The sequence below is a fragment of the Hippichthys cyanospilos genome, chromosome 8 (genome assembly GCF_059441005.1).
Source record: "Hippichthys cyanospilos isolate Australia breed blue-spotted pipefish chromosome 8, RoL_Hcya_1.0, whole genome shotgun sequence".
In the NCBI taxonomy this organism is placed as follows: Eukaryota; Metazoa; Chordata; class Actinopteri; order Syngnathiformes; family Syngnathidae; genus Hippichthys; species Hippichthys cyanospilos.
The window spans coordinates 1,378,600-1,389,590 of NC_142376.1; the positions used below are offsets into that span (position 1 = coordinate 1,378,600).

Sequence of the window (10,991 nt, forward strand, 5' to 3'; positions counted from 1 at the left end):
GAGTCACAAAGGTTTCCAATTGTTACAAAATAAAATACAAAATAATAAAGTCAAATATCGTTATATTGTAATGGTTTTTGAAAAAAAAAAAAAAAAAAAAAATATATATATATATATATATATATATATATATATATATATATATATATATATATATTACTTATTTTTCAATTATTGAGCATGTTTTTTTATATATACATAAATCTATATACATATTGTGTATTCATATTGTTACATATATTTTATTTATAAATATGTACACTGTATATATATATATATATATATATATATATATATATATATATATATATATATATATATATATATATTGGAGCTTCTTGTGCAGGTGCACAATAATGCACATGTTTGTGCAGCGCTAAATCATAGTTCCCTTAAAGCACATGTGTAAACGTTTCCTGCCGTTGCATTATTTAGATGACAGTATATTCCATTTTCTATTCCGGTCGGCCTGCAATACACAAAAGATGAGTGAGATCCCTCATCAAAAGCCATTCGAGCTATTCTTAGCCGGGCGGGAAAGTATAAGCGGATCCCTCCGCATGAACGAGATGACTGGCAGATAGCAAGCGCAGATAAAATAATGTTCCGCCGCAGCAAGGCAGTTACGCGCGCCATCATAAACATTCCCTTATGTGATGCTCAAATCATTGACTGACACCCATTACTGTATGACCATCTTTGGAGCGGGTCTTCACATTGGCGCCCGTGTGTCGTGTTTGCAATGCTAAGTAGATCATCAATAATAGAGGATGCTTGTTTGGATGGCGGAAACCCTCTACCAAGTCAACAATGGGCCAGACATTGATTTCTTGCAGCATAACGAGAATTTCTTAACGTGATGATCTCTCTGAAACCTCCATCTGCCTTAAATATCTGACTGATTAAAATTCTTATTGGGATACTAGACTTACAGAAGTCATTTTCAGCAGAAAAAGGTAACATTTTTTCTGATAATGTATTTCACTGGTCCTTAACATGTGTAATATTGTTTCAGCCACGTACCACCTTTTGAGCGCAGAGTATTTTTGGATTATAAAAAAAAAAACATAGTTCTGTGCTGTGCTAATTATTGTTAGTAAAGTTGTAGATAATTGTTTAATGTTTTTTTTTTTCAAAAAAAACTACCACATCCCAAATATCCCATATATTATTTGTGCATATAGTAAGAGGCAGACACACACACAAAACTGCTCTGCAAAAAAATATTTTGAGCCTCGCATTGTTATTAATATTATTCTATGCAAATATTGTATGCTTTTTCTCATGTTGCCGTATCAACCGAAGAGAGTGTACGCAGAAGCAGGCTGCAAAACAGCTGCCGGATCAATTTTCTTTATGATGTGGATCAACAGAGAGTCAAGTGCGCCTTTGTTTATCATACAGTCTGTGTGTGTGTGTGTGTGTGTGTGTGTGTGTGTGTGTGTGTGTGTGTGTGTGTGTGTGTGTGTGTGTGTGTGTGTGCGCAACGCGCAGCCATGGGCGAGTCTTGCCTTCCTAATCACGGAGCAATCACCTTGCCCTTTTGCTCTTCAATCACGAGAGCTCTTGAAAAGCTGCAGTCCTTCCTCCTTGCTTTTGTCCGCTGAGGAGCCGGGTCAAAACAATAATTGGTGGCAAATTGTGTCGCAAAACGCACCACGCTCATTTGATTTGCATGTCTTTTTTTTTTTTCCTCAATGTTTTTTTTTCTTGCTGTCTTTGAGGACTCTCCTCAGGTGGAGTGTGTGTGTTGTGTTTCTTGGTTATGTGCTTGAAAAAAAGTAGCGTACATATTAATGCATGTTATGTGAAGGGGGCAAGATGCCCCCCCCCTTTTAATGGGATTAGGGTCATTAACAAACTGTTAGCTGAATAAGGAGGACTCTCTCTCCCTCTCATCACTGATCAACAGAATGGCCTAGTGTGTGTGGTGTGGTGTGTGTGTGTGTGGTTGGGGGGGTGGTACCAACGAGTGCAGCTGCCCTAGTGCAGATTACTACCTCGCTTTACAGACACATACATTATAAAAAACTGCAAAAAAACACAATTAACATCTGTTATGCGGAGGTGGGCAACTTACATTTTTTTGCTGGTCCGACATTTGTCAGAGCCCCGCCCCCTTGCCGTCATCGTCAGCCCGTCATTTTTTCAAGCCAGACGACAATGTAATTGTTGGTCCGTCAGTACGTCGGCCCCACCTAGGGTGACGTTTGACTGGTCCGTCATTCGTCAGGCGCTGGTCTACTTTTGTCTGTACTGATACAATATATTTTTTCTGTTTTTGTACTTACACTTAAAACACCATGTCTGTGGTTCTACAGTTATGCTGCAAATAAAACACAACACAGTAATTTCAGTGTAATATGGAAAAGAAGCCATGAAGGGGTTAACCCTAGGCTATAATACGCCATACTGTTTATTAAGCCACATCTGAGGAATGCAGCGGACAAGAGTGCAATTAGCAATCATGTCCACTAGACAGCATTATCATGCTTTACATGACATTCACATGGTGAATGTCGGTTCTCATTTATAACTGCTTGCCCTACTACTATACAAGACGGTTTCATTAACGTTAGTCTAATTTTTATCTTTCACATACACTGCAAGTAAAACAAAGTATTGCTGAGGTTGAACTCGACAGTTCAATGAAGTGCCCTATGTTCCGGCTCGGGCTCGATCGATTCATCAGCCGACCAATGAAATGGGCTGATTAAGGCCCTTCTAAAAATCAGCCAAAAATAAGCAGCCAAATGAACGATAGATAGATAGACGAACTGAAGATTTAAATCCAAAGCAATTCTCCCAAAATATTACTCCAAATGATAATGTGCTCATTTTAAATTTAAAAATGAAACATTCGTATTTATATTTTTTGTAAAAGTACGGTAGTTGAAATTGACTGAAAAGCATGAAAATATTCAATTGTGCATGGTATGGCGTATAATGCATCCATTTTGGGCAAGGGGTCTGCGCATGCACTAATCACCCTACCAACTTACCCTATTTCAATACCTCCCTGGGCTCACGTAGTAGCTTACAATAAGCACGTTTTACTCGCTGCAGTAGACCCTCTGTCGCTATTAAGGGAATTACGGTAAAGGCAAAATTAGCACCATCCAAGCATAGATTGTAAGGCTTCAGTTCTTGAGGTTTACCTGGATCGTCTTTGTGTGTCAGCGTTTTTCCCGCCTGGATTTCATCCTTGCAGTGTGCAGAGTCCTTAAGATATACTATCATACGCAACCCCATACAGGTTTAAGTGCATTACGCTGCTGCTATCAAATACGCCGCCATAGAGAGGTCGCCCTGACTTGGTAAATAAACAGTACTGCTTGAGTGCGCCAACTGAGCTGGGGTCAGAGGGTGGCTGCTTGCTCGGAAAACGGGGTCACACTACCACCTAGCGTCACAGAGCGGTATTGCATCTTGGGTTTTTTGAAAACGAATCGACTGTACTGTACTAGAATTTGATCAAGCAGTGGTGAGCAGACTTCTGTGTTCAAAGGCACTTAAACAATATATTTTTTCAACACAACAATGCATAGAGACTTTACATAACATATGGATGTATAGTCGACTAAAAAATGATAAAAGTGAGGTGATGAAGTGCAATAGAACAATTCAAATAAACAAATAAGTAAAAGAATGTAAATCAAATAAATTATAAAAATGAAGGCCATTCATGAATGCATTGTCTTTGCTTTATCTTCTGGTCCGAAGAGCTAATGTGAGCTAATTATTTTGACTAATTGAAAAACTTGAAATGTTTTTTGATTAATAGTCATGTTGTTTTTTTTATGATCAATAGTGATGTTCTGCTTGTACTATTTTGGACAGTATTAAAAAAGAATAATAAATGTGTGTTTTCTTAATTAATTATTATTATTGTATTTATTTTAAAATATAAATATCTAACTTTTTGTGGTCCAGCCCACTTGGGGAAAGCTTTTCCTCCATGCGGCTCGCAAGCTAAAATGAGTTTGACACGCCTGACCTATAACATTTCAGATACGATAATAATAATACTTGAAATAATACTGTTAACAATTATACTTTCAATTGAGCAAAATTTGGTTGTTGGTCTTTATTTTTCTAGAACATTCTCTTGTAATATTTAAAGTACAATAAATAAATGAAAAAAAATGTAATTACGTGAGAAAAATTACAAGATAAAATGTCAACAATGATAATGCAAATGTCAATAAAGAATCCCTTGAAGTTAGCTATATAACTGCCCTTACTGTATTTTACTGCCTACTTTATTATTTGCTCTATAGTGTGGATGGTAAGTCTGCTGTGAACAAAATAAGAATTTCATTGTGTGGTGTTACTATGCATATGACAATAAAAGTCTTGAATAATTACAATTTTCTGGCTCTAGCAACATGGATTTTTTTTGCATTCAAAGTTGAAGAGTGACACAAGCTGTACTCTGCATAACCTCCAGTGACAAGAACAACCCGAATGGTCAGTGGGATGGCAATAAAGGCCATCGATCGGCCTTACGGGCCGAGGTGGTCCGGGGAATACTGCGGCTCAACAAGCAAGCAATCGGTCCCCGAACGCTATCGGGAAGGAGGCTCCGGCCGGAAGAAATCATTGGACAAAGCAAGGACGATCTTCTCCCTGAGCAGGCATGGAGAAGGCCGGCGCGTCTTCCTCTCGCTTTTCATCCTCACGCTCTGCTGCCTCAAGCTTGAGCTGCCGCCGTGTGGTCGATCAAGAATGTTTGTTTTGCTTGGTAAAGATGTGCTCCTAATGGAAAGATCCAGAGGGAGAGCTACCTTCACGTTGTTTGCCCTTATCAGTCTTTCAAAGGACCTACTGATAAGGTCAAAGCTGCTCAATCTACACACCCATAAACCGGGCCACCTAGCTTCCTCTCGAATCACCCACCCCACCAACATGCAGACCTATGGACCCACCGTTGTACCAATCCACCTACCTACTGTATCTACATACCTAGCTACAAATCTACATAACTATCCAGCCCGCCCACTGAAGTGCACACCATATCATCTACCTACCTACTGAGTGCCAAATTATTAACCTACCTACCTATCCTACTAGATTATCAACCAACCTACTTACCTACCTATTTCCCATCACCCTATCTCCTAACCTGCCAATCTACCTACCTTCATATTGATACTCCCAAAATGACCTACCGACCTACCTACCTGCTTAGTTACTCAATTATCCTCCAACCTACCTGTCTACCTACCAAATGATCAAAATAGCATAACAAAGCAACCTACCTACCAAGACTAATCAAACCAAATTACCTTCCTAGTTAGTTACCTACCTACAGAACTTCCTTCCATCCAACCTTACTACCCGCAACTTAGTTTCCCACTTACTGAGCCCTCCTACCAACTGAGCAATGAGCTAAGCTAGCAACTCACTGACCGATGCACAAATATGTCTGCAGATGAATGACATGAAATCCTCCATGTTCATGTGTGATGATTTGGCGCTTCAGTCAGTTTATTGAAAATAAATGATTAATGTGTTGCTTAACCCCACACTGAAGCAGAGGTGTGTGTGCGTGTGCGTGTGTTTGTGTGTGTGTGTATCGTGGTGTCAACCCAGTACACTGTGATCTAACTACAGCTGACAGGCAGGTTTGAGGACTCTCTCCAGGGTCCACTGTGTAAGTGTGTATGTGCTGAAGTGTGCGTGCGTGCACGCCTATGTGTCTAATTAGAATCTCAGTGTGAAAGGCAGCAGGTTTCCTGTGTCCTGTTGTTTTGCCTCCCTACATATAACATGAGTCCGATATGCGCTCTCGTCACTTATTCATCACTCAGCCACCTCCGGGGGCCGCGCCTACCCGAAACAACAGCTGCGTGGGGCCTGATGGAGACCTGTCGACCTGAAGGAAGTGGGACGACACAGAACGGTCCTACCTACTTACCTAAACGGATCGATGATGTGTCCGATGGCTTTTGATTTGGACTGGTAATGGCTTGCCCAACCTACCTGTTTCTTCAAACAACCTGCACACCTGGCTAGCTATCAGCCAACAACCTAGCTACCTTTCAATTCACATACATCCCAACCTATCTAGCTACCTATCTAGCTAAACACCTGGCTAGCTACCAAGCTACCTACTAACCTACTGTTCTCTTTACCTTTCTATCTACATAACTACCTACCTTAGCTACCTACTTACCAACTGACATTTATTTTATCTTCCTACCTACCTACCTGCCCCCCTACTTAACTACCTCCCCACTTTGATAGTTATCTTGCCGGCTGCCTATTTAGCTACCTAGCTAGCAGGCTAGCCACATACTAACCTACTTTCTATTCACCTACCTACCTACTTACCCACCTACTGACCTACAGGCCTACAGATCTTGTTCATTTCCATAAATAGGGTTTGGACTAGTAGCCTACTACCTACCACCTAACTACCTACCTATCTACCTACCTACCTACCTACCTACCTAGCTATCGACCTGACTAGCTACCTAGATAGCCAGATAGCTACTAACCAACGTTTCTCTTTACCTACCTACCTACCTAGATACCAACCAATGTTTTTACCTTCCTACTGACATACCTACCCACCTATCGACCTACCTACCTACCTTTCCGTTATTAACTGAGCCAGATAGCTTTCTAGCTATCTACTAACCTACACTTCTCTTTACCTACCTACGTACCTGATTAGTTAGTTACCTAGCTGGCTGCCTATCTAGCAAATTAGCTACCTAGCAGGTAGGCTAGCTACCTTCAAACCTACCTTTCTATTTACACAACTACTACTTATCTATCTATCCACCTCCCGACTACTTACGTACCCACTTACAGACGTACCTCTCTAACTCCGGCACTCCAATTTTTAAACCGTCAGACAGCTCTTATTCAATAACATAAACTGGGTTCGGACTACAGCTCTTGGTACTCTTCAAAAAGTTAACCTTTGAAAAGAAATCTATCCATATCAATCTTTTAAGTATTGAATAAAAGAAAAGTGATGTGTGTGCGGTATGAACATGTGTAAGCGCAACTGGAAAAAGGAAGGGGTCGGGGAGGGGGTGTCGTCGGATGCCAGAGACTTTACTGCTTGTCTGACAGCCATCATATGATCCTGAGACAGCGTGACAGCTGTCTTCACACCCCCGACAATTTACGCACAAACACACACACACACACACAGATACTCTTGTAGCCACACATGGATGGCAGGCCACAGGATGAAGAAGAGAGCGGCGGACAGATTGGAGGAGCAGACATAGGTTAGGGACGCGGCGGCTGGAGGCCAGACAGGAGACAGATACGCAGACGGACAAGACACCAAAGGGCTGGTGGACGTCAAAAAGTCAGCTGACAATCAAGAGGATCGGTTCCGAAAGGAAGGAACCAGACGTTGAAGAAAAATGAAGCGGAGATGAAGTGGCCCTCGCTCTCAATTGGACGAAGGTCCCGATGCAAATGTATTGTGCCAATCAAATCCCACATACACATGTAAAAGCCTTTCCAAAAGTAGCTTTTACAAAATGCATCGTTGTGTGTATATTGTTGCACAAAAAACAAAAATTCATGAACTCACATACTTTCACTTCAAAGGGAGACCATTGAAAGAAGAGCTGAAATTTCACCCAGATGATGACAACATGTACATGGTCAACATGGCTCCACTTGGCTAAAATACGGCCAGAATGATGTGGAAGACCCGAAAATGGTCCAAATACTGCGGTAATTTGCCCAATCTTTCATTTCAAAGGGAAAGCATTGAAATAAGACACAAGGGAGCTGAAATTTCACCCAAATGACACAACCACTACTAGGAGTGTGCCATCCCTTTGCTAAACTACTGCCAAAACCATGTGGAAGAAAATGACCCAAGATGGTCAAAATACCGCACAAGGGTTCAACAATACCTCTGAGTTTGAGACACCAAACATTGTCGAGGCGCCTTCACGGCAGGCGGTGTCCCCTAATACGATGAGACATTCCACACCGTGACGCTCGCTAGCTGGCATATGCTAACTAACAATTCAAGGTCTGACACTATTCTCCGTGAGGTCACGCGTTAGCTTGACGGCTATTCATCCGCGCTCTCGTTTGTTTGGGGTGGCCCGTCCACATCCGTTCATTCCTTCCTATCTTACGTGGGATGCAGAACTGGATTGGATCGGACTTTTTGGCGCTGCGCTCACGGTGGGGCCTTTTCCCAAAGCAGAGGTGATATGTCCCCCCGCACTAACGTCAACATCACAGCCAGGGCCGGAGCGCTGTCAAACACGCTAACGCACAAGGTTTTTGAGGCGACACTAACGCAGCAAGAGTGTGTGATTATTTCAACCGAAAAAAAAAATACTCGGGCCGCCCCTCCTCTCCGACAAATGCCAAAAGCACCCCCGTTCCCCCTGAAAATGTGACACGGTTGCCCTATTGTGAGGCTACACCATGTGATCTTTTCACTTAGGATAGCAGAAATGCTTTCCAAAGATGTTCTGCCATATTTCACCTTGCAGTCATTTTGGGTTTCACGCCAGGTGCATCAGCTGGTGCGGGGTGGGCAACGTGTGCTAAAGGGCCATTTGAGCTTTGTTTTTCAAATGGACATTGCTCTCGTTTGCCTGCGTCCCTGCGTCCTAGACGCCTCATTTTTGACAGCGACGGATACTTTCGAATCAATTGACATCAAAATATTCATCATCGTATTATTCAGCAAAACTTTTTTGGACAATTTCAACCTTTGTGTTTGTTTTGATCTCGCGGGTCACGTTGTCTGATTTTTAGCCGAGATTCTCGTTGTCGTGAGATCTCGTATTCAGGATCTCGTTTGGGAAAAAATGCCTCCTAAAGAAGGTGCTATCTTTAGACCTGGAACATCAACATAGAGAAGAGGACTATCAAAACTAAAGACCATAAAAAGATCATTATCTATAAAAATGTTGGAAATATTTTTATATGACATCACAGCCTTAAATGAAGCCCTTTCAGCACAGTTTACTTTTCAAATCAAGAGCAAAATTAATTGAAACATGAAGTTGTTTGTGCGTAATAGTGACTCCTTTGTAATACAATGTAAGCATTTATTTTGTTTTTTATTTGACATGGATGAGCATTAGTGATAAAAAGAAACAATATATGCCAATATGTGTTCCTACCACCAACAGATAGCTAGCTAGCTAGCTAAGTTTGGTGCCTTTCAGGCAGATTGAGGCCTGAAAAAGTTCCATATTGGTGGAGAATGGATTATCATACACAAGTTTCACAAACGTGGCGTGACAACAAATATCCAAGATGGGGGGGCAGGGAGCTTTTGGAGCGTGAAAAGGTTGTCCATGCTAATACGTGTATGCGCGCGTTGCCTGATCTGCCGGACATTTGTTCATGACGCACACCCCGACGAGGGAAAGTTCAAAGTAGACGGCAAGGGCGAGAGGACGTGGATGACAAACAGAAGGAGACAAGACGGGGGACCAGCGTCTTGTTTGGAAGAATTGGAGGCGGCGGCCAGTCAGCTGGCTCGCTACTTTACTTGCCGGGAACTCCGTGTGTGTCAGCATCAAGGTGATGCGCTCGACAACGTTATTCAAAAGCGCCACCTGGAAAGCTGAATGAACTCATCCTTTGCAGCTTTACCAGTAGATGTTTTATTTCTTCTTCAGAGGTGTCCAAACTCTGGCTTGGGGGCCATTTGCATTTGCACTTTTTTTTTTTTTATTTTAGTACTAAAAGTGGATTGGTGCAGAAGGATTTGCAGCATGGGTCGCTTTTCAAGTCCCAGCAGAGCCTCAACATATCACAGCACAACGGTCTGCGGCGTTTCAGCCATTTGGAGCATCAAGCCCGCTCGCCGGTAGCGTGAAGCTGTGATCTTCACACGTATGACACCTCCGCTCACCGAGGGCCGCTCGGCCGACACGTGTAACGGCCTCGCCGCCATCACGTTCTCACTCGCTGATGCGGAAAGACACGCAGCCGTCCCCCGGGACGCTTTCCTTCCTCGGATGCGGAGAGATCCATCGATACGCCGGCGCTCCCGGGTCGGCTCCTGCGGGAACGTAAAGATGGAGGAGCGAGGCAGAGAAGCCTTGGAAGACTCAGACATCAGTCCGATATCAATATAGAATCGGAAAACAGTATCACTTCATCAAGTCTCTTCGAACATTACACACAAAAATGAAATAAAAGCATGTATGATTTTTACAGATATCGTTTCGGATCGCTGTTGGTATCAGACACTACTCCAGGCTGCAAGACCAACACGATATCAGAAGTTTGAAAAGTTATATTGGTACACCCCAAAAAGAGTCAGAAAACATAAGTGAATTTATTTCAAACATTTGTATAATATATTTGGATATACAGTAGTAAAATAATTTTTAAAAATCATTTAAAAGATCCCAGTATACGAGTGCTAATATATGAGATTTTGGATGTCGAGCAATATAATTCGATACTGCTTTCAGGCTGATATTGGCCCTGTATCTAATATCAATAACGGATCGGGGGAGCCCTTCTCAAAAAGCAGCTTAATCCTCAGAAGTGTCAATGTTGAGTGTACCTAATATTTGGGCCGTCTCGCATCATTCCTTTTCGTCCTCAGCCGTTTTAGGTCACCGAGAGGCTAGGGCTCTTTCCACCTGTGTTTCAGCGCGCATCACACGCTTCTCCGCACGCACACGGATGCATAATGAAGGCGCCGCAACGGCAGGAAACACGGGTCGTGTGTTTCTTTGCGTGCCCAGCTTGTCAATGAAAGCAAGAAGGATGAGAAGCTCATCCCGTGAGAAGGAAGGCCAAAATATTAAGTAAATAATGGATCCCCATTTTTGAATTATTGACGGCGCGCATTGATGCTTTCATGGCGAGGGGAGCTGAGCCAACATTCTTGGGTTCATTCATGAAAAAGTGCGGCCGATGGCAGTGAATGGGGTCAGCTTGACTGCTGCACACGTTACACAAATGCACAATGGTACTCAGTGTTTTATAAAAATAATTCATTACAGTGACACATTATT

At 42.4% G+C, this 10,991-nt stretch overlaps 1 long non-coding RNA gene across 1 annotated transcript; it reads right to left on the reverse strand.

Moving 5' to 3' along the window:
• Positions 1–1,847: 1,847 nt before the first annotated feature.
• Positions 1,848–3,285, reverse strand: LOC148419777 (uncharacterized). The gene is made up of 4 exons (XR_015866456.1): positions 3,159–3,285; positions 3,003–3,080; positions 2,292–2,326; positions 1,848–2,198 (listed from the first exon to the last, which is right to left on the reverse strand). It is a non-coding gene; the product is annotated as an uncharacterized LOC148419777 (long non-coding RNA).
• Positions 3,286–10,991: the final 7,706 nt, after the last annotated feature.